Here is a 25,480-nt window from a genome sequence, read left to right as displayed (position 1 = left end):
GGGAATATAAAGGAAAAGAAATGTAAGCATCTAAAACATATACCATGACCACAATTCTTATATATGTCCCCCTAGGACGTTCATTTCATGTTAACTTCTGAGTCTCTGCCTACGGTGTTTTTCTGAATAGAAGATTTGCTATGTTTTTTGTATTACAAAAAGCTATGAACACAGACTGGATGTAAAATTCAATCTGGAGCCAGGGGCTGAGTTCAGTGGCACCAGTGCATTCCTGAAATTTGTGAGGTCATGTGTTTGATCCCTAGAACAACAACAAAAAGCAATATATAAAATTCACTCTGTGCAGTAAGTCCCTACCTTATTGCAGTAAAAAGGAGAGAGAGAGCAAGAGAGAGAGAAGAGAGAGAGAGAGACACAGAGAGAGAGACACAGAGAGACAGAGAGAGAGAGAGAGAGGCAGAGGCAGAGAGAGAGTAAATGAATGCATAATCATTGGTATGAACTTTGTATATCTAGATATAATATCACATATCACTATATATATAATAATAAATAAGGTAGGTATGCAAGTGTCCAAATAAATTTTAATTTTCTTTTTTATCTATGACTCATAGTAGATTATTGAAGAGTGATTGGAAGAGAATCAGGATAAGATGAAGTACTAGTGATACATACAAACCAACAGCTTTGTTGTATAACAGATTATTATTCTTAAAACATAAAATCAACAAACATCAACATACAGATTATCAAAATATGGCATCATAGTACAAATTTCATGTGAATGTGAAATATTCAAATTAAGAAAACTTTGAAATATTTCCAAAGTTCACTAATGAACCTCCATTTTAAACATCTTGAATAGAAATACTTGGTATTAAAAAGTTATTCTCTGTTGAGCTGACAGGGCCCCAAATTGAGTCCTGGGCCCAGAGCTCCTGTGGGTTGAAAATCAGCATACAGAGAAGCCTTAGAGAGTCACTCCCAGTCAGTAAGACCACACCCAATGTCTGAAATCACAGGAAGTCGCACAGGAGTCCCCGCGAGTATAACTGGTTCACACCCAGTGAGCTCCAAGCAGCTAGTTGTTGCCTGCTGTCTGCCCCAGAAGCCAAAAGTAGGACAGGTGATTCTCATCACGTGGAGGAAACCTTGAAACACTGCTCAAAACCTGGAAATATAGAAAAATGACAAAATGAAAGAGCAAAATGCAATCTCAAACTTCCAGCCCAACCCAAGCAAGTCTAAAAGACATGGACACAGAAGTAAATATAATCCATACACCTGAAATAACTGAAATGATATAAACTGAAGTAAAGACACAACTCTGGGAAGCTACACAAAATTCAAATCAGAAATAGTCTCCCAGGTAAAAGAAGAAATGATAAATGTAATGAAAGAAATTTGAACACATCTAAAAAAGATATAGTTAAAAAATTAGAGAAACAATGCAAAAAGATGGAAACTCTGAGAGAAGAATATAAGAGACAAACAATGCACGAATCAGATTCTGTGAGATATATAGGAAATGAAAAATTCCATCAAAACCGCTTCAGTAAAAGAGAAGGTAGAATTTCAGACCTTGAAGTCATGATGGCAGCTAGTGAATAGGAAAGGAAAGATCTTTTAAAAATAACAAGTAACAAATCAACAGCTGCAAGAGGATGAAAAGAAAAACAACATAATCTGGCAGATATAAATGAAAAGAAAGGCGATAACACAAGTGGTATCAAGAGACTATTTATAGATGTAATAGCTGAAAATTTCCCAAATATGAGAATGGAAACTGACATAGAGATCAATGAAGCATATAGAACTTCGAATAGCTATGACCAAAATAAAACAACGCCCAGACATATAATAATAAACATCCCAGAAATCCAACAAGAGAACAGAATATTGAAAACTGCTAGAGAGAAGAGACAGATCACCTATAAAGAAAAACCTATGAGAGTCACAACAGATTTCTCAAAGCAAACAGTGAAGTCAAGAAGAACATGGAGTGAAGTATTTCAGATCCTAAAGGAAAATGACTTCCAACCCAGACTGTTGTTCCCTGAAAAGCTGTCCTTCAAAATGGATGGAGAAATAAAATACTTACAGGACAAAGAACAGCTGAAGAACTTCATGACCACCAAACCAACCCTGCAAAGAATACTGAAAGCCATTCTAGACAGACAAAGGAAGAAAACACTAAGCAAGGCAAACAGTTAAATAGAGTGCAAAGGTAAAAAATCAACAGCATAAAGATAACCTGTCAAGCAAACCAATATATATCAGCTATAACCATTAATGTAAATGGCCTCAATTCACCAATCAAAGTAAATAGACTGGCAGAGTGGATCAAGAAACAGCATCCAACCATATGATGCATAAAGGAAATCCATCTAACCCAAAAGGTAACTCATAGACTGAAAAGCAAAGGATGGAAATCAATACTACATGTAACAAGATACCCCCAAAATCAGGAGTAGCTATTCTGTTTGCAGACAATGTGAACTCAAACTAAGAATGATTCAAAGAGATAAAGAAGACCACTATGTATCAGTTAGTGGAAAACTTCAAGAGGAAGAGATAACTGTCTTAAATTTATATGCACCAAATTTGGGAGCACACACCTATACAAAAAAATATTAATAGAAATGAAAAATCAAGTAAGTAATAACACAATTGTAACAGAAGACCTCAACACACCATTGACACAAAGGGACAGATCAACTAGACAGAAAATCAGCAAAGAAATAGCGGAACTGAATCACACATGTGAGCAAATAGACTTAGTAGACGTATACAGAGTGTTCCATCCAACAACATCAGAATATACATTCTTCTCAGCAGCACATGGAATGTTGTCTAAAATACACCATATATTAGTCAGCAGAACAAGCTTAAGTAAATGCAAAAGAATTGAAATTATCCCATGCATGTTTTCAGATCATAGCAACATAAAACTAGAAATTAATGAATGAAGAAACTACAAGACCCCCATAAATATGTGGGAATTGAATAATACTCTCCTGAGCAGTCAGTGTGCCACACAGGAAATTAAAGAGGAAATTAAACAATATTTGCAGGCAAACAAAAGTACAAATATATCTTACCGGAACCTGTGGAATACAATGAAAGCAGTCCTTAAAGAAAATTTGTTGTGGTGAACTCTCATATTAAGAAAACAGAATGATCCCAAACAAAAAAACTTGATGCTACACCTCAAACATCTTGAAAAGGAAGAGCAAGTCAAGCCCAAAGCCAAAGGAAGGGAGGAAATTATAAAGGTAACGGCAGAAATCAATGCAACAGAGACTAAGAAAACAATATAAAGCATCAATGAATTTTAAGAGTGGGTTCTTTGAAAGAATAAATAAAATCGACAGGCCTCTCACCATCCTTATTAAAGAAAGGAAAGAAAAAACTCAAATTCACACAATAAGAAATTTTTTTTTTGTTCAGAGTGATTTTAGTCTGTTTTGTTTTGTTTAATTTCAACATACATGAAGGTATTGACAGCTATTTGAGGAGAGTGCCAAATATTATGGCAGCCATTGTTGACTTCCTTACTGTCTGGTCTTGAAGACCTAAAATGCCTTCATCATCCTGTTCTGATCAGTTCTATACTATGTTGTTATGTATGAACACATTGTATGTGAAGATACGGACAACCGTCCGGAAGAAAACAAGAGATAGTACAATAGACAGTGAAGATCTCTGGTTGCCTTGCTTTGAAATCTGTCTCTTACACTGTAATCTTATGATCTGTTTTGTTGTGTTGAATTTTACCCTCTTTAAAAATAAGAAAAGTTATTCTCTGCATTTGTCATATAAATGTTATAAAATACGCAGAAGTGAGTGGTATAATTATTTACATTTTTAAGGGTAAGTTCGTATGTCTTTAAATTTACATAAAATTGTCTTTTTCATTTGAGAAAAAGGCAGCAATGATACACAAGTGTGAAACCCAAATGCATAACAGAACTAAGCAGCACTGCACTCCAGACCGGATGGGCAGAGACCCCAGTGATGCAGAGAGCAGCACTGACCCCTTCTGAGTCTCAGGTGAGCACTGAGCACAGGGGACTCCGGCCCCAGGGGACTCAGGAAGGACCCTGTCAGTGGTGCCCACAGCCTGGTGTTTCTCTTTGCAGCAGCAGGTATTCTGGGGCTCAGGCTCATCTGCAGTTGTATCCCAACACGGCTGAGCAGCCTTTTACCTGTGTCTTACAGGGCCTCCGGGATTGCAGTTGTGGTGAGGAGCTGCAGCAGAGAGTGAGGAGTGCAGAGGTGCTCAGAGCTGAGGGAGGATGGGGCCACCAAGGAGAGCCATTAAATGGAGAGAGTTCTCTCCAGATCACACCAGACTCCCTGGTACCCAAAACCATCACCTCCTTCAGACCTGCCAGTTGATGTGTCACCCAACTTGGATCCAAAACTTGGTTCTAGAGCCACCCCAGCAGGTAGAGTTCATGTCCAAGACCCAAGCACTGCCTTCATGGACGGATCTTTCTTGTATTCATATCTGGGCTGCATCTTGGGTTCTCCTCTGACTGCAGTGAGCAGGGAAGAGCAGAATCCCAAGGGCCACCAGGACCAGGCCAGCCAGCGCCCTCCAGATGAGATTCCCCACTGTGTAGTCCTGGGCTTGTGAGGCTGGGATAGGGACAAAGAGTTCACAGCGGTCAGGACAGACCAGAAGCACCACAGGACTTCTGATTATCTACAGGGGCAACTGCACAGCCTAGGCCAAACCTGATCTTCTGTGGTAAGACCCAGAAATGACACCTCTCCTTTCCCCTTGCCTTGACTCTCATCTTCTGGGAAGGGATAATGATGGTCTATGCATCTCTGAGAACCAAGGAAAGAGACAAGGATGTGAGAAGATTGTAGATCTCTGAGCCGCTTCCCTGGATTCCACATCCTTGCATCTCTTTCTCCTGACACAGCTTTGCAAGATCCTAAACAGTACTCTCTCTGTGGAGCTGGGAGTCCTCTCATCTCCACCCAGGATTCTTCAGGCTCAGTGGGCTCAGTGAGTTCAGATCTTACATCGGAGGCACACTGCAGCAAAGTTAATTGGCACTTAGGAGCTCAGGATTGGGAAGATCAAGGGCCTCCAGTTCAGAAATAAAGTCCTCCTATGTTTCTTGCTGTCTGAGACATACTATAATGTGAGCTCATTCTCCTTGAAAAGATTTTCTCTGATTCCCCAGTGGAGGAGCCAGGGTCCAGGAAAGAATGTTGGTTCTCAGGTCCCCTGAACATCAGGAGCAGAAAAGCTGAATTCTGGGGCTGCCTCAGTATTCCCAATATGGACTACTGATGCTTCCCCATCTCTCTGTCACCTCTCATTAGCAAATCATCATGAAGTTAGGAACACTTACAGCACAACACAAAGGCATATTCTAATGGTGGGAATAGCAGTGGCTTCTCAAAATTTCACTTCGTGTTTAGAAATTTAAATCTTTCTCAAATAGTCAATAATATATGTGCAGCAGACCAGGTATGTACCTCAGCAACAGGAAAATTACCTGGCAAGAGTGAGGCTCTGAGTTTGAATCCCACTACCAAAAAGAAAATACATAAGACTAAAATATATGCAAAAACAATGGACACTTAGGAATACATGTCATAGAGATAGAAATAATGTATATAAATATAGAATTTTATTCATTCCAGCAGGAGTCCTGTGGGGAGGTGGAAGGAGAACTGGGTTGTGGTGACAAGAAAGAAGCTGCCCTGAGACATTGTGTGAATTCTTCCCTGAACCTGCTATGGCTCCTCATCATCAGTGTCAGATCTGGGCTCCTTCAGTTTCTGGGGCCCTAAGCACAGCAGCTGATCACTACCTGGTGCAACCCAGGCCATCCTCTCCCTCCTCACCTGAGTTCCTACATTGACCCTGACACTGGAGTCACAAAAGCATAAGGAGTGCAAGCAGGAGGAGGAAGGCCACTGAGATCCTAATCAGAAGCTTCAGGTTCCTTCCTTGACATTGGCCATGTGTGGTGTCTATATTAGGAAGTCATTCAGTTATCTGATGACCTTGCTAGATGGGGGTTTGCATTCATCACCTCAGAGAATCACAATCCTGTGATGTGCCACTACTGTACCCTTCCCTGAAGTCTACAGATTAAAAAATCAAGTATGAAGAAGAGACTCTCCTGCCCAGGTGCTCTCCATATTTCCACTTGAAGCCATGATTTCTACACATGAGAAGAGCTGAGGCTGTAATAGGAGCCAATATGGGCAGAGAGTCTCCAGGTAGCTTGGATGCACGATATTTAGGATGGAGTCCAACACTCACCTGCTGTGGAGATGGGCTCTGTGGATGGAGAGATGAAGTCCCCAGAGCATTCTTTGGATGTGTCTGGTGTGGTGACAGGCCCTGTGGGTGGAGGCCTAGGATTACATGATCTTGGCAAGAAAGTTCACTGTCTAAAATCAACCCTAAGTCCTCTCTGACACCCTCCCCTGTTGATGTGGCCATTTCTAAAATCAAATCAAGGTTCTGGGTCGTGCGCCCCTCTAAGTACCCCTGTTGTCTTAGAGGAAGGACCCTCGCCTGGCTGAAATCCCCAAATAATTCTCACAGCAACTGGGAAAAAATGTCCCTAGAGTTAATGGCAGTATGAGCAGAGAGAGGACAGAGAAAGGGACTTCCCACCTGAGACCAGGAGATCCAGGCGGTCATTGGGTATGGACCACACATAGGGACTTTGCTTGTCACAGCTGTAGCATCAAAATGACCGCCTGGGACCAGGAAACACTGGTCCCACTGGGAACAGGGCCTGGAATAGTCCATTGGAAAGACATTGTAATTCTAGGTTCCAAGAGAGCTTGGCTTCTCCTTCCATAGTCAGAATGAACCTGTTACATTCTCCTGTGGTACATTGGAGGGTTAGATTGGCTCCTGATGTCACTACAGGGCAGGGCAGGGCCAAGAGGATGGGTTTCCTGTAGACTCCTAGGAGAGAGAGAGGCAGTGTGTGAAACGGATTCACATCTCCCATAGTGTCCCCAAGGCTGGGCTATGAGAGGGGGACACCCTTGAGAGTGGACCTCTTCCTGAGAGAAGAGGCTTGGAGTTGAGCCTGAGTATCCTCTCACCTGTCACCACCACCTCCAGGGCATTACTATATTCTCACCAGCTGGCAGGGCTCAGGTAGTAACAGTGATATCGCCCTGCATCATCTCTTGTCATAGATGGGATGGAGAATTTGGACTTATTTCCAAATATGAATGGTTTTGCCAAGAATGTCGATCTTCCTTCCCTTGTCAGATGGTAACTCTGTGCCCCCAGGATCCCCTGACACCATAGCCTCACAGAACTCCCCATTGGGATCACAGAGCCTGGAGTGGCCCAGAGCGAGGGTTTCGGAAGGATGCCTGAAAGGAAATAAGTGGCTGGATCAAGAGAACTTTTTGTCTCCTAGATCATTCCAAGGCCTCTCCTTGTTACTATCCCTCAGCCTAAGCCTGTGCCCCCACAATGGAGGGCCAGGAGCTGAGGCTGGAGTGGGACACAGGGTGCAGGGGAGGACTCACCTGCTGGTCCTTGCAGCGCTATGTGTAGACTCAGCCCTGGAAGATAGTTTCCTGTCCTGTCAGAGATTTCATCTGATACCTGATCCCCCTCTCTACCCCAGCCTAGTGCCCTTCTTCTCCCAGTTCTCACTGAGGCAGAGCAGAAGAGGTATGGTGCTCTGCATTTCATCTACTTTGACGGCACCACCTCTGCCAGATGAGACCTCACTGCTGCAGGACAGGCAGATGAACGGAAGTGGAAAATGAGTCTGTAGCCTCTTGTCCCCAACTCTGTGGACCCACCCAGTGAGGACAGAAGGCTCCTCCCTCGGCTGGGATCTGGCTTCTGCAGGCTCAGGATCCAAAGCTCTGTGGAGAAATATCAGCGAAGCTCTGATTTCTCCATTAGTCCCAGACCTTTCCATATGGCAAGAGCCCACTCATTAAAGAAAGCAACTGGGCTCTGTCCTTCATGGCCTCATAAGCTGAACTCCAACCCGAACACTCACATTCTAAAAGTCTCCTCTTTACTGCCACTCCTGGGCTTTTTTTATATGAGTGTTTATTTAGGAGTGTTTTCCCAGACTTCTAGAAGACGTGGAGGTCTATAGGAGCACATGGCCTGTGTGCTGAGTGGGAGATCTTCAGTGGGAATCCAGTGTCTGATAACATCCTGCAGGAACAAGAGGTGACCTCTCCCCTCATCAGTTTTCCTCTCTGTAGTAGCTGTTTCCAGGATTTCACTACAGTAACCACACACTGACTGACCCAGCAGCTGAAATAAGTGTGTGCTTTGTCCTGTGCTCCTTTCCAATTTTCTATTTTCATGGTTTTCCTTCTAGGGACCTGAAGGACAATTCCTGTCCCCTGCTCCAGAGCAAGTCACACCAGTTCTCCCCACAGGTGTTCTGTGGTCTGAGAGCTCAGCCTGGCTTCACTGTCCCTGTGCCTGGGATGTCCTTGGAAAGAGTGGCCCTGCATGAATAAGAGGTGGCAAGCCAAGCCCAATGTGCAGGTCTTTGGTTTCCTTGTGTGTTTTACCATTGGGATGTTCACCTGTGAATGAAGACAGTGACATTCCGCACTGTGCACATCCAGAGACAGCAGCTGCTTCTGCTTTCTCTGATGTGCTCCTTCCAGGGCTGAGGGCTCTGCTAGGGCTACAGAAGCTTTGCCTGCCCAGTGGCCTGTGTTGCATCCAAGGAGAAGTAGAAGGGCTGCAGGGCTTCCCATGGCTTGGAGAACAACCTTTTCCACATCACAGGACCGGGGGAGGAATGAACCCACCCTTGTCCTGTGTGAAGAAAGCACTGTGAAAGGGGACACACTGGGAGCACACTGGTTGTTGAGGCTTCCTCTGAGCCTCCCCAGGCAGGGTCACTGTCCTCAGTGTGTACAGACCCTCTGTGCACAGAGACAGGGACTAGAGCTGGTGGGAGCTCTTGGTTGTGAGACTTCATGTGCACCTGGGGTGAGCATGGTGACTGCTCCCTGACAGTAGACTCAAGGTTCTCACACCAGGAAGTACATGGATAGAGTGGCCCTGGTCACTGTGTTCCAGTCTGAATCTCCACATGACCCAGAGCTGGAAGAGGCCCTGGAAGAGGTGACCTGTGCTCAGAGCAGTGTGGACAGAGCGCAGGAAAGCAGGAGGTGAACTGCAGTAGGAGCTTCATCACCTGGTGCATTAATCAGGAATGGTCCTGAATCACATGAGCTATGGGCACCACTTGGAGTGGCTGTGGAATTGCTCTAGGAGTGGAATCTGGAAATGTCAGGAGGAGCCGGCAGGCCATAGCTTAGAGTGCTCCGGGGTTCTGGTGAGAGCTTAGAGCATCAGAACCCTGACAGAAATGGAGACAGTGAATGTGATACTCAAGAGGCTTCAAATGGAAACAAGCAGTGTATCAGGAAGTGGATCGAAGGCTGCTTTTTAATAGGTTAGCGGAGCTGTTTTCTCTTACCCAACTAAAACTAAACATCTCATATCATCCAAGAACTTAAAGTACCATAGAAAACATATGAAAAAAAAAAAACTCACATAGGATCAAAACTATATGCTACAAAATTCAGGGGAAAGAACACACAGAGCACGCTGAAACAGACAGTGAAGACAATTCCACTCCGAAAATAGATTTGACCATTTTATTTTAGGTCAGGTGATCGTTGCTAATAGAGATGAAGAGAACAGTCACAAAACTCCTACCAGTGGAAAATTGGTTAACACATTTTCCCCACAGACAATGGTTTGCAGCCACACTCCAGTATACAGTGGAAATGTTGGTCAGAAAATTATTAAAAGATTAAAAATCTTTTTATAATCACTCTTGATTTTTAAACTTTTCTCATCACTCTTGATAAAGAAAATACACAACTCTGAGAGGTTGGTTGTGTTTTGCTGCAAGGCTGAGCGTGTTTGTTGCTCAGACAGCTTCCTCTTAGCACCAGGTGAGCTGCATCAGGCCCAGCTCCATGCAGTGTCCAGGGAGAGAGAGCATGGGGATGTCTATCTTTCCTTCCTACCCTGTGTTCTACAGTGCAGGCTGTGTGTGTCCTGCAGAGTGAGAAGCCATCCTGCATGCAGCAGGCTCACAGTTGTGTGGACTCCTTTCTGTTCACTGACCAGCATGTGTCCCTCAGACACAGGCCTTAGACAGCAGAAGAAGTACCATTACCCTACTGCTCCAGGGACAGCAGAGTGACTGGGTCACATTAGAGGGTCCTGGGATCCTTACAGTCTTCCTTGGTCGGGGTTGACAACAGCGCAATTCCCTCTCAGGTGTTGCTGGACCCTCCTGTGGACAGGATCCTTGTGAGGACACCTGGCTCAGAGAGGTGAGTGGGAAATACCTGGGCTTCAGAGAACTGATGTTCCTGGTATGAGAGGCCGGGGAGATCGAGTACTGAGCAGTGAATTGAGCAATGAATGACAGACACCGTGGTATCCACAGATCATCCTAACTGAGGTGGAGAGGTGAAGGTGTTCATGGGAAACTGTGTGTCCACACTGAGGTGAACGAGATATACAGGGAATTCTGTGGGAAGGAAACCATGTACTAATTGAAACAAGTAGAAAATGCCTAGCAGAAACCTGCTTCCAGAGCACAGGAGCTCAGAGTATGGCCATAGCCTCCGGTCCACAGTACACCAGGCTCAGGACAGGTTCACAGCATCAGCACTGGGCCAAAGTCTCTGTCCCAGAAATTTCCAGGAAGGGAGGAGGTGTGAGCCAGTTCAGGAGGGATTCTGATGCAAAGAATCCAAGTAATTTGCCATGCACATCATATATTATGGCTTGTGAGACTCTGTGCAAGACCCAGCTCCCTGACAAAATGGACCTGTGATTCTCAGTTCCCACCACTGACCTAGAGTAGGGAGAAAGTTGCAGTGAGGGAACAGGGTTGAATTCCTGCTTTTCTGTATCACAGCTTCCACTCCCCTGTGTGCTGTGAGCTTCTGAGTTCTGGCAGGTCTGGGCAATGGGTTAAAGTTTAGCTTTTACTCTTTGTTCCAATTTTAATGTAAGTGATATTCATGGCTAGGCAGTGCCCATTCTGATAGCTCAAATACAGAGTACACTTTCTCATTGTGAAACTATACTAGATAATTCCAAGAAAGTGGGCTGGACATCTGCACCAAGAACTAAGGTGTTAGTACAGGAGACTTTCAGAAAATTTATCATCCAGCAATGAGATCTTGAGTTTGACTCATCCCCACACATCTGAGGTCACTGATGGAGTCACAGGAGCCTGGATAATGCTAAGAGACTCCAGATATTGAAACACGTTCCCATGATGTGCAGATTAATTTTGATCTGTTTTGAGAAAAGAAAGAGCAGCATCATTGGGGAAGAAACCTTCCCAGGAGAAGCCCTGGTCCTTGCCCAAGTTGCTTTGTGAGATCTGAGTATGGGCCGGCCTGGCATCTGCATGGATTTGATAGGTGCTGAGTTTCCAGTGATACTGGGTTTGGGTCACATTCCTGGGTGCACAGGGCAGCAGGTAAACGCTGCTGTGAGGGGTCTGTGGCCTCACATCATTGTCTCCTGTGTGTGTTTGGTTGAAGGGTACGGATAGGAGGAAGAGGAGGGATAAGAGCCCAAGCCCTGAAGGCAGCACCATGGGATGTGTGAGTTGGAAGCTTCTGGGAGACTGGCGGCTCAGGGAGCTGCTGTCCCACCCACCATTTGGTTCTCTTTGTGCTGTGGTGTCAGACACAGAAGAGTGCTCAGTGAGATTGTTAGTTAGAAATCCACTGTGGAGCTCAGAGATCAGGGTCCCAATCTGTGTGGACACAGCTGACCACACAGCATCACATCATCCTAGGGAAATCAGGGTTTAGCCAAGCTGGTAGAAAGATTGTCACGATCACATGGGAAATCAGTGGACCAGGCTTAAGGAAGGAATGTAGAACCACTCTCCTCCTCTTTGCACCAGTGGTCTCTTCAGTTACATTCCTGAGAGATTTTCCCCATTTGAAAGCCACCCTATTTCCAGGGCTGCCTGGTGTTTGGACAATGTGCAGCTTACCGCAGTGTGAACGTGACAAGTTCCCCAGAACAGCAATGTTATTTAGAGCACTGACCAAAACTGAGTCAGGTTTCTCTTGAAACTTTCTATATTAATCATTCTGTATGCATGAAGAATAGCCTGAAATTTCCTAAATCCAAACAACGGAACACAATTTTCTCACAGAGGTTCATCTCAGACTCTGGAGCATAAAAGCCCTTTATCTCATCATCCTGGACAGGCTTGAGAAGAGCAGGCAGCTCCTGTCTTCACAGGGGTCTTAGTTGCCAGCACTGGCACTTCGTCCTTACAGAAGAGATTCCAACTCACCCCAGATACCCAGGTTCTGAGCATCACAACCTACTGTAATTGCAGAAGGCAGTCATTTCATCTCCCTGAACAGAATGACAACCTCAGATAATTGGACACCTTTTCTGTGTGCTGCCAGAGGATTCATTGGAAAGTTTGTTATGTCAGCTGCACCTGCCCCATACCTCCCACCTAGGAAGGCCTTTGTGTTTGATGGGCAGGCAGGTAGAGGGAGGACACAGCATGTGACACACAAGATCTGAGCCAAATAACATCTTGGAGTGACAATCACTTGTGAGGTAACCCACGGCCATGTGGACCCTGCCCATCATGACTGTGCCTGGTGTTGGGTGTTGGCCTGGGCTGATTGGACTTTGGCTTAGCATGGCATGAACACAGCATCGCAGGGCTCCCATGAACCCTGTGTTTTTGGACAGGCTTCTCCACTGTGACCCTCTGCTGCCTTCCTATCCAGGATTTTCAGAACACAGGAGGATGGCTCATTTGGGGTATTTTGTTTGTTCTGAAACACAGGTTGTAGGAACTGATAAAAGCCAGTAAACAAACAGGATGTGATTTTTCTCAACTCCAGGTCACCCTACAAAAAGTTCACTGCTTTCTGCTCACACAGGAAGATGACCAGCTCCTCCTCAACACAAAAAAGCAGGGGCAAGTGCAGGGAAACTTTCAGATAGGGCCTAGGGTGCAGCAACTCTAACCAAGGCCACACTAAACCATTACCAAAGAATCCCAATGTATGCACACTGCACATCCTGTGCTGCTGCACCCGGAACCAGAGGGAGACATTGCTGTGTACTCACTTCCCTCTGAGAGACTCGATGTGAGTCTGCTCCTCTAGGTGGCATCCCCTGCCACATGAGCATAGTGCTCAAAATACAAATATTGGCAAGTTACATAATAAACGTACTCTGCTAACTACATACCTCTTCTAAATTTTGAAGTTCAGTAGAGGATCAGAGTATTGATCTGTTTTCTATTTCCATTTTATCCTAGGTTACTATTTTTACTTATTTGTTCATTTCCAGGCGTTTTTCCCTAGTTGTAAAAGATTTCAGCTGTTCAGATCTTTTTTTTTTTTTTTTTTGCACCGTGGAGAATTTCTTTACCAATTACCTGATATTGAAAGAGAATGCACTTTACCAAAATGGAGAAGTAAAGCTTCCTCATCCACAGCTGTGTGAGGTTTGGTTCACAGAGTGTGGACAGATCTCCTTGACTCATTCCTCCTGCATGGACATTCGGGCCTGTGACCTACGTCACCAGAGTTCTGCTTTACTATAGTTACCAAAAAGGTATTGTATATTTGAAATCTGCAAAGAAGCTAAGAGCAAGTGTTTATATAGCAAGAAAAAAGTGTAAAATGACAGAAACTGTTGAAAAGAAAAGAGAAACTGATATTTGGGAAAGGAGAACAGGAAAGGAAAAGCAAATACATATATTTGACTTGTGCTAAGATGCTATGGACAATTAAATGTCTGTATCTTGTACTCTTAGGTACCTATCATAGATATAATAATAATCAATTTATTAACCATTTTAAATCCCCTTTTTCTAATTTTGCAATTTTGTTTTATCTATTTACAATAAAATTTAAGAACCATAAATGAACGTAACAAAAAATAGAAGAAAAGATGCAAATGTTATCTAGAGATGTGTTGCTCTAAAGTGTGTCAATCAGCTGGATGGTGGCAATGTTTTATACTGTAGTTCTATGAATGAAATCAACTCCTGTGCTTCAAATACACCAAAGTCTTCTCAGTAATGTGATAGTAAAGCTCATAATGAAGCTCCACAATATCTCACTTCAGTTTCAGAATCTCAAGTTGAACTGTTCTTTAACTTTCTTCATTTAATATTCATAATATTAAATGAGGGGTTGGAATTTACTTGCAATTGGGGAGTGCTTTACCCTTACATGTATTAAAGAATTTTATCTTGGACCATAGTATGGAAGCTTGAGTTGTGTCTTAAAGACAGCCTGATACATACATATGTATAATTGTTAATTATTGGTATTTGTTTGAACACAAATCATGAAAGATGTCAATTAGTGGTTACCACTACCCTGCCTTTGATGCCCACATCTCCTCACAAGGACCCTTACACATCAGCTATGCCTGACTCATCCTCTTCTCTCCCTCAGGGCACTGGTGTTATGAAAACCCAGCCAAGATCTCCCTGTTTCTAGTGACGGCTCAGGTAACTACTTTGCAACCCTTGCCACGATTTTGGAGAAGGACCTCTCATGTTGTGCAAAGCACATTAAAATGTTCCCATCAGCTGAGGTGATTAACAAATAGAAAATGTTTTCAGAACTTTATCTACCACCTGGGTCCAAATATCCCAACCTGGTCATGAATTCCTTTGCCAACTTATTTGATTGAAGTTGAAGTCTACTGACACTGCCTCCACAATTTGTGCCCTGTAGTTGTTTTCAAAAGTGTTACCAAAAAAAGAGAAAAAGCTCTGGACAATTCTGAATTAAAACTCAGAAGCATAGCAGCCTCTCCATGACCAGAAAGCCTGACACCTGGTCAACAATGACATACAGAAGTGAAAAGGAAATACAGGCATGGGAATCAAGGAAGAGCAATCAAAGAACACTGCAAACCACATAGAAAATGGAAAACTTGAACACAGTGCAGAGAAAAGAACACCCTTTGGAAATCTGAACCTAACTCCTGAGAAGAGATCCTGTCTCTGCAAGCAGAAGATAATCTGGACAGACTTGGAGGACTCCAGCACAAACAATGGATTGACCTGGCAATGCCATCCAAAGAAAATCCTGTGGTTGTGGTCAACTGCACACAAGTTTGAGTTTTACCCCTAAAGTAACTTCTTCCATGGAACTTGCTAGAGTTGGAGAAGAAATCCATTACAGGCTCTGTCACATTTGAGAGTGATTAATCATGACACATTTGGAGAACAGGTAAATTGCTTAGGATTAAACAGTTCTAGGAATGAGAATTTATGGTGTAACTACATTCAGGGCTTCTGGATCACCCTACCATACTTGTTGGGTGGGAGACACCCAGAAGAGACAGTCATAGACACAGACTCCCTGAGAAGTTTAAGCAGGGATGAGCTCAGGTCAGTAGTGACTTAGTGGTCTGTGCCTTTTGTGAAAAGCCAGTTTGTTTTCATGCAATTTTCTGAGAAGATCACACATGAAATTCCTGGCATTAAGTTCAGCAGACTCCCTGATCTCTCCCCTTATGACCAAAAAAGTTACAGAACTTGGAGACCTGTTAGTGTTTCCCATATGCCTAAGTGATCAACAACATGCTTCATCTTGGACAGTTGCCACCTACTGTGGTGTATAGACAGAGAGAGCTCTGGGGTAAGAGTTCAAAAGATCACAGCCCATGAAACTGGATGAAGACAGCAGTGACTTGGGGCAAACAGGGCCACAAACACTAAGACCCGTAGAATGAATACAATCATAGAAGGAGACACCACATTATTGATTGACACTGCTTAGAAGGAAGTGTGGTTCAGGACTCAGCATACATAGAAAAAGTGGGTAGAAAAGAATAAGCCCTTGCTGTGAGTTTCTGTTCCCCCAGTATCTGTGTATTTCAACCTACTCACCCTGGGAAAAACACACCCACCCAAACACAAGGAGTAATTTCCTTGTTTGCTTATTTATGCTGTGTTTTCTTTTCTCCTTTGTTTTAGTGTTTTTAGTCATGTTTCCCTTTTTTGATTGATTAGTACCTTTATCCTAATTCTACTAATTTCTTTCATTCTTCAATTGGATATTTTACCTTACATTTCTCATCTCATCTCCCTTTTCATTACTGTCAAATTTTGTTTCTGTTTTTCCTTTCCCCATAACTTCTATAGCTATTTTTATTGCTCATAAGCCTTATTAATTTTTAGCTGTATAACTGATTGTAACCTATATTGTTGACTTCTTTTCTGTTGCCAATATCTTTGGAGCTGATGCATTGACTAGATGTTTTTTGAATGACAAAATTTGTTTTTGTGGCTATATTGCTAGGGTAGTTCCATTTTCTAGAGTTAACACTGGTACAGCTATAGCTTTTATTTATTCTTATCACATGTAAATATGTGAGTAGTTGAGGCTCTACTATTTTCACTGACTTCCTCTATGTTGGTTAATGCGGCATGATACTTCTGTGCATTGGTTTTTACTGTAGACTAATAATGGTCATTGTATCAAAAAATAGTGCAGTTTTTCTCTCTTCTTTGTGTGATGGTGGAGATCAAACCTTCATCAGTGGGCTGGACATTACAAAACCCCTCAAATACGGGGCTGAATGTGTTAATTCACATGCAAAATGAAACTCAAAATACAACCCAGGAAGACATAGTTATTTCCAAGTCTCCATCATTATAAGTGTGCGGTGAGTGTCCTCTCTTATGTGTTTTGCTCCTGGCTGCCTGTGGATCCTTCTCTAACAGTGTTGAGCCTGCAATATTGGAATTCTGAGGACCACCAGAACCAGGTCAACCAGGCCCGTCCAGATGAGACTGTCCACTGTGTAATCCTGAAGTCTGCAGTAGGAGTTAGTGACAAAGAGGAAAGAGAAAGCCAATATTGCCCCAGGATTCCTGAATATCCACCAGGAGCACCTGTTTCCTTAAAGAAGATTTCACCTTGTGAATGCAGGTCCATTACTGAGAAGTCTTTTACTCCCCTCATTTGGAGTTTGACTGGGTTTGTGGTGGGCTAAGGGTCTCCAGTTTTCCTGTGAATCAAGAAGAGAAAAAAATGTGTGAATCACTGAAGGACCAGAGCCTTTATTCTGTGTTCTACAGCTTCATATCTTACCATCATGACATGGACTTTGTGACCATCCATAACTGCCCTTTCCCGGTGGAGTCTTCACTCTCACTGCACTCTATGAACTCAGAACTTGAGTCATAATCACTTTGGAATTAAGATATCCTGAGTTCAAAGAACTCATAAATTGCAATAAATGTTATTTCATGTTTGGTAATAACAGCACTATGAGTTGTTCTTTTTTTTTTTTTTTTTTTTAATCTCGAACACAGGAAAATGTACTCTGATTCTCTAAGAGGTGAAATTCCCTTCATTCACTGACCAGGTATGAGGCTTCTGAACCCTCAGAGTTCCTGCAATTCAGGTTCATGAGGGTGAATGTCTAGGGCTGTGACCAAGTTGGGGCTCTGTGACCATCATCCCTGAACTCTCATCTTAAGTGATCATCTCATGGTTTGAAGCAAACACAGTACTATGCACACGCACACACACACACACACACACACACACACACACACACGTATCTGTATTTTACATGGTGAAAATCTCAAGAGTTCCTAAAATCAGTGTATCTACTTTATAGGCATTTAAATCCATGCAGAATGGCCTATAATAAACATGTAATAAACGTGCAAAAAGATGCAAATGAAATAAATGAATAATGGGAATATACGGGAAAAGAAATGTAAGCATCTAAAACATATACCATGACCACAATTCTTATATATGTCCCCCTAGGACGTTCATTTCATGTTAACTTCTGAGTCTCTGCCTACGGTGTTTTTCTGAATAGAAGATTTGCTATGTTTTTTGTATTACAAAAAGCTATGAACATAGACTGGATGTAAAATTCAATCTGGAGCCAGGGGCTGAGTTCTGTGGCACCTGTGCATGCCTGGAATTTGTGAGGTCACGTGTTTGATCCCTAGAACAACAACAAAACAATACATAAAATTCACTCTGTGCAGTAAAGTTGGTACTTTACTGCAGTAAAAAGGAGAGTGAGAGCAAGAGAGAGAGAGAGAGAGACAGAGAGAGATAGAGAGAGACAGAGCGAGACAAAGAGAGACATAGGCAGAGAGAGAGAGAATATGAATGGATAATCATTGGTATGAACTTTGTATATCTGGATATAATAACACATATCACTATATAAATAATAATAACTAAGGTAGGTATGCAAGTGACCAATTAACTTTGAATTTTATATTTTATCTATGACTCATAGGAGATCACTGAAGAGTTATTGGAAGAGAATCAGGATAATACGTAGTACTAGTGATACATACAAACCAACAGCTGTGTTGTATAACAGATTATTATTCTTAAAACATAAAATCACCAAGCTTCAACTTACAAATTATGAAAATATGGCATCATAGTACAAATTTCATGTGAATGTGAAATATTCAAATTAAGAAAACTTTGAAATATTTCCAAAGTTCACTAATGAACCTCCATTTTAAACATCTTGAATAGAAATACTTGGTATTAAAAAGTTATTCTCTGTTGAGCTGACAGGGCCCCGAATTGAGTCCTGCGCCCAGAGCTCGTGTCGGCTGAAAATCAGCATACAGAGAAGCCTTAGAGAGTCACCCCCAGTCAGTAAGACCACACCCCATGTCTGAAATCACAGGAAGTCACACAGGAGTCCCAACGAGCATAACTGGTGCACACCCAGTGAACTCCAAGCAGCTAGTTGTTGCCTGCTGTCTGCCCCAGAAGCCAAAAGTGGGACAGGTGATTCTCATCACATAGAGGAAACCTTGAAACACTGCTCAAAACCTGGAAATATAGAAAAATGACAAAATGAAAGAGCAAAATGCAATCTCAAACTTCCAGCCGACCCAAACAAGCCTAAAAGACATGGACACAGAAGAAAATATAACCCATACATCTGAAATAACTGAAATGATATAAACTGAAGTAAAGACACAACTCTGGGAAGCTACACAAAACCTCAGATCAGAAATAGTCTCCCAGGTAAAAGAAGAAATGTTAAGTGTAATGAAAGAAATGCTGAACAAATCTAAAAAAGATATAGTTAAAAAATTAGAGAAACAATGCAAAAAGATGGAAAATCTGAGAGAAGAATATGAGACAAACAATGCATGAATCAGATTCTATGAGATACATAGGAAATGAAAAATTCCATCAAAAGTGCTTCAGTAAAAGTAAAGGTAGAATTTCAGACCTTGAAGTCATGATGGCAGCTAGTGAATAGGAAAGGAAAGATCTGTTAAAAATAACAAAGAACCAGGAAATAACAATTCAACAACTGTAATATGATGAAAAGAAAAACAACATAATCTGGTAGATATAAATGAAAAGAAAGGTGATAACACAAATGGTATCAAGACACTATTTACAGAAGTAACAGCTGAAAATTTCCCAAACATGAGAATGGAAACTGACATAGAGATCAATGAAGCATATAGAACTCTGAATAACTATGACCAAAATAAAACAATGCGCAGACATAAAAATAAACATCTCAGAAATCCAACAAGAGAACAGAATTTTGAAAGCCGCTAGAGAGAAGAGACAGATCACCTATAAAGGAAAACCTATGAGAGTCACAGCAGATTTCTCAAAACAAACAGTGAAGTCAAGAAGAACATAGAGTGAAGTATTTCATATTCTAAAGGAAAATGATTTCCAACCCAGACTGTTGTTCCCTGAAAAGCTGTCCTTCAAAATGGATGGAAAAGTAAAATACTTCCACAACAAAGAACAGCTGAAGAACTTCATGACCATCAAACCAAACCTGCAAAGAATACTGAACGTCATTCTAGACAGACAAAGGAAGAAAACACTAAGCAAGGCAAACAATTAAATAGAGTGCAAAGGTAAAAAATCAACATCATAAAGATAACCTGTCAGGCAAACCAATATATATCAGCTATAACCATTCATGTAAACAGCCTCAATTCACCAATCAAAGTAAATAGACTGGCAAATGGATCAAGAAACAGCATCCAACCATATGTTGCATAAAGGAAATCCATCTAAACCAAAAGGAATCTCATAGACTGAAAAGCAAAGGATGGAAATCAATACTACAAGTAACAAGATACCCCGAAAATCAGGAGTAGCTATTCTGTTTGCAGACAATGTGAACTCAAACTAAGAATGATTCAAAGAGATAAAGAAGACCACTATGTATCAGTTAGTGGAAAACTTCAAGAGGAAGAGATAACTATCTTAAATATATGTGCACCAAATTTGGGAGCACACACCTATACAAAAAATATTAACAAAAATGAAAAATCAAGCAAGTAATAACACAATTGTAACAGAAGACCTCAACACACCATTGACACAAAGGGACAGATCAACTAGACAGAAAATCAGCAAAGAAATAGCAAAACTGAATCACACATGTGAGTAAATAGACTTAGTAGATGTATACAGAGTGTTCCATCCAACAACATCAGAATATACATTCTTCTCAGCAGCACATAGAATGTTGTCTAAAATACACCATTTACTAGTCCACAAAACATGCTTAAGTAAATGCAAAAGAATTGAAATTATCCCATGCATGTTTTCAGATCATAGCAACATAAAACTAGAAATTAATGAATGAAGAAACTACAAGGCCCCCACAAATATATGGAAATGGAATAATACACTCCGAGCAGTCAGTGGGCCACACAGGAAATTAAAGAAGTAATGAAACAATATTGGCAGGCAAACAAAAATACAAATACATCTCACTGGAACCTGTGGGATGCAATGAAAGCAGTCCTCAAAGAAAATTTTTTGTGGTGAACTCTCATATTAAGAAAACAGAATGATCACAAAGAAAAAACCTGATGCTACACCTCAAACATCTTGAAAAAGAAGAGCAAGTCAAGCCCAAAGCCAAAGGAAGGGAGGAAATTGTAAAGGTCAGGGCAGAAATCAATGCAATAGAGCCTAAGAAAACAATATAAAGCATCAATGAATTTAAGAGTGGGTTCTTTGAAAGAATAAATAAAATTAACAGACCTTTTGCCATCCTTATTAAGAAAGGAAAGAAAAAACTCAAATTCACGCAATAAGAAATTTTTTTGTTCAGAGTGATTTTAGTCTGTTTTGTTTTATTTAATTTCAACATACATGAAGTTATTGACAGCTATTTGAGGAGAGTGCCAAATATTATGGCAGCCATTGTTGACTTCCTTACTGTCTGGTCTTGAAGACCTAAAATGCCTTCATCATCCTGTTCTGATCAGTTCTATACTATGTTGTTGTGTATGAACTCGTTGTGTGTGAAGATATGGACACCTGTCCAGAAGAAAACAAGAGACAATACAATAGACAGTGAAGATCTCTGGTTACATTGCTTTGAAATCTGTGTCTCTTACACTGTAATCTTATTATCTGTTTTGTTCTGTTGAATTTTACCCGCTTTAAAAATAAGGAAAGGTATTCTCTGCAATTGTCATATAAATGTAATAAAATACACAGAAGTGAGTGGTATAATTATTTGCATTTTTAAGGGTAAGTTCATATATCTTTAAATTTACATAAAATTGTCTTTTTAGTTTGAGAAGAGGCAGCAATGATACACAAGTGTGAAACCCAAATGCATAATAGAACTAAGCAGCACTGCACTCCAGACTGGATGCGCAGAGACCCCAGTGATGCAGAGAGCCGCACTGGCCCCTTCTGAGTCTCAGGTGAGCACTAAGCACAGGGCCCCAGGGGACTCAGGGAGGGCCCTGTCAGTGGTGCCCACAGCCTGGTGCTTCTCTCTGCAGCAGCAGCTATTCTGGAGGCTCAGGCTCATCTGCAGTTGTATCCCAACACGGCTGAGCAGCCTTTTACCTGTGTCTTACAGAGCTCAGGGATTGAAGTTGTGGCGAGGGGCTGCAGCAGAGAGTGAGGAGTGCAGAGGTGCTCAGAGCTGAGGGAGGATGGGGCCACCAAGGAGAGCCATTAAATGGAGAGACACTTCTCTCCAGATCACACCAGACTCCTTGGTACCCAAAAACCATCACATCCCTCAGACCTGCCAGTTGATGTGTCACCCAACTTGGATCCAAAACTTGGTTCTAGAGCCACTCAACAGGTAGAGTTCATGTCAAAGACCCAAGCACTGCCTTCATGGATGCATCTTTCTTGTATTCACACCCTGGCTACATCTTGGGTCCTTCTCTGACTGCAGTGAGCATGGAAGAGCAGAACCCTAAGGGCCACCAGGACCAGGCCAGTCAGTGCCCTCCAGATGAGATTCCCCACTGTGTAGTCCTGTTTCTGTGAGGCTGGGTTGGGGACAAAGAGTTCACAGAGGTCAGGACAGACCAGAAGCACCACAGGACTCCTGAATATCCACAGGGGCAACTGCACAGCCTAGGCCAAACCTGATCCTCTGTGTTAAGACCCAGAACTGACACCTCTCCTTTCCCCTCACCTTGACTCTCGTCTTTGGGAAGGGATAATGATGGTCTCTGCATCTCTGAGAACCAAGGAAAGAGAGAAGGATATGAGAAGATTGTAGAGCTCTGAGCCTCTTCCCTGGATTCCACATGCTTACATCTCTTTCTCCTGACACAGCTTTTCAAGATCCTGAACAGTACTCTCTCTGTGGAGCTGGGAGTCCTCTGATGGCCACCCAGGATTCTTCAGGCTCAGTGGGCTCAGTGAGTTCAGATCTTACATCTGAGTCCCATGGAAGCAAAGTTAATTGGCACTTAGGAGCTCAGGACTGGCAAGATCAAGGGCCTCCAGTTCAGAAATAAAGCCCTCCTATGTTTCTTGCTGTCTGAGACACAGTATAATGTGAGCTCATTCTCCTTGAGATGATTTTCTCTGATTCCCCAGTGGAGGAGCCAGGGTCCAGGAAAGAATGTTGGTCCTCAGGGCCCCTGAACATCAGGAGCACAAAGACTGAATTCTGGGGCTGCCTCAGTAGTCCCAATCTGGACTACTGGTGCTTCCCCATCTCTCTGTCACCTCTCATTAGCAAATCATCATGAAGTTACGAACACTTACAGCACAACACAAAAGCATATTCCAATGGTGGGAATAGCAGTGGCTTCTCAAAATTTCACTTCCTGTTTTAGAAATTTAAATCTTTCTCAAATCATCAATAATATATGCGCAGCAGACTGGGGGTGTACCTCAGCAGCATGAAAATTGCCTGGCAAGAGTGAGAATCTGAGTTTGAATCACACTGCCAAAAAGAAAATACATAAGACTGAAATATGTGCAAACACAGTGGATACTTAGGAATACATGTCATAGAGATAGAAATAATGTATATAAATATAGAACTTTATTCATTCCAACAGGAATCCTGTGGGGAGGTGGAAGGAGAACTGGGTCATGGTTCCAAGAAAGAAGCTGCCCTGAGACATTGTGTGAATTCTTCCCTGAACCAGCTATGGCTCCTCATCATCAGTGTCAGATCTGAGCTCCTTTAGTTTCTGGGGCCCTAAGCACAGCAGCCGATCACTACCTGGTGCAACCAGGCCATCCCCTCCCTCCTCACCTGGCTTCCTACATTGACCCTGATACTGGAGTCACAAAAGCATAAGGAGTGCAAGCAGGAGGATGAAGGCCACTGAGATCTTAGTCAGAAGCTTCAGGTTCCTTCCTTGACTTTGGCTTTGTGTGGTGTCTACATTAGGAAGTCATTCAGTTATCTGATGACCTTGCCAGGCTACGGTTTGCATTCATCACCTCAGAGAATCACAATCCTGTGATGTGACACTACTGTACCCTCCCCCGAAGTCTACAAATGAGAAAATCAAGTATTAGAGAAGAGACTCTCCTGCCCAGGTGCTCTCCATATTTCCACTTGAAGCCATGATTTCTAGACATGAGAGGAGCTGAGGCTGTAACAAGAGACGAGATGGGCTGAGAGTCTCCAGGCAGCTGGGATACAGGACATACAGGATGGAGCCCAACACTCACCTGCTGTGGAGCTGGGCTCTGTGGATGAAGAGTTAAGGTCCCCAGAGCATCCTTTGGATGTGCCTTGTGTGGTGACAGACCCTGTGGGTGGAGGTTTAGGATTAGATGATCCTGGCAAGAATGTTCACTGTCCAAAATCAACCCTAAGTGCTCTCTGACACCCTCCCCTGATGATGTGGCCATTTCTAAAATCAAATCAAGGTTCTGGGGTAGGCTCACCTCTAAGGACCCCTGTTGTCTTAGAGGAAGGGCCCTCCCCTAGCTGTAATCCCCAAATCATCATCGCTGCAACTGAGAAAATGTGTCCCTGGGGTTAATGGCATTATGAGCAGAGAGAGGACAGGGACAGGGTCTTTCCACCTGAGACCAGGAGCTCCAGGGTCTCACTGGGTATGGACTCTACATGGGGACTTTGCTTGTCATAGCTGTAGCATCTAAATGACCACCTGGGACCAAGAATCATTGGGCCTACTGGGAACAGGGCCTGGAACTGTCCATTAGGAAGACTTCATGATTTTAGATTCCAAGGGAGCTTGGCTTCTCCTTCCTTAGTCAGAATGAATCTGTCACATTGTTGTCCTGTGGTACATTGGAAAGTTACATTGGCTTCTGATGTCACCACAGGTCTGGGCAGGGCTGAGAGACTGGGTTTGCTGTAGACTCCTAGGAGAGAGAGAGGGAGTGTGGGAAATTGACTCACACCTCCCACACTGTCCCCAAGGCTGGGCAGTGAGAAGGGAACACCCCTGAGAGAAGACCTCTTCCCAACAGCAGAGGCTTGGGCTTGGGGCCTGAGTGTCCTCTCACCTGTTACCACCAGCTCCAGGGTATCACTGGGCTCTGACCAGCCAGAAGAGCTGAGATAATAACAGTGATATCACTCTGCATCAGCTCTTGTCACAGATGGGAGGGAGAACTTGGCCTTGCTTCCAAGTAGATTGGGTTTTTCCAAGAACCTTGATCTTCCTTTTCTGTTCACACTGTAACTCTGGGCCCCCAGGATCCCTTGACACCATAGGCTCACATAATTCCCCCAAGGGATCACAGAACTTGGAATGACCCAGAGAGAGGGCTACAGGAGGTTCCCTGCACGGAAATCAGAGCCTGGATCCAGGACCTTCTTAGTCCCCTACATTATTCCAAGGCCTTTCCCTGTTACTAAATCTCAGGCTAAGCCTCTGTTCCACCAAATGAAGGCCAGGAGCTGAAGCTGTGGTGGCACACAGAGTGCTGGGGAGGACTCACCTGTGGGACCTTGCAGCGCCATGTGCAGACTCAGCGCTGGAAGAGTTTCCTGTCCTGTCAGAGGTTCTGTCTGATACCTTACCTGATCCCCCTTTCTATTCCAGCCTGGTGCCATTCTCCTCCCAGTCCTGTCCTAGGCAGAGCAAAACAGGTACCCTATGCTTCATTTCATCTACTTGATGGCTCCACCTCTGCCAGAGGAGACTTCAGTCCTGCTGGACACACAGGTGAATGGAAGTGGAAAATGACATTCTGTTGCCTC

At 43.0% G+C, this 25,480-nt stretch overlaps 1 pseudogene; it reads right to left on the bottom strand.

Moving 5' to 3' along the window:
* Positions 1–647: 647 nt before the first annotated feature.
* LOC134477087 (leukocyte immunoglobulin-like receptor subfamily A member 5) lies at positions 648–25,240 on the bottom strand (annotated as a pseudogene).
* Positions 25,241–25,480: the final 240 nt, after the last annotated feature.

The sequence above is a fragment of the Cavia porcellus genome, unplaced genomic scaffold (genome assembly GCF_034190915.1).
Source record: "Cavia porcellus strain 051 isolate PalLab524CR breed Dunkin Hartley unplaced genomic scaffold, mCavPor4.1 scaffold_7, whole genome shotgun sequence".
Lineage (NCBI taxonomy): Eukaryota > Metazoa > Chordata > Mammalia > Rodentia > Caviidae > Cavia > Cavia porcellus.
This window is presented reverse-complemented; position numbering and strand designations above follow the sequence as displayed.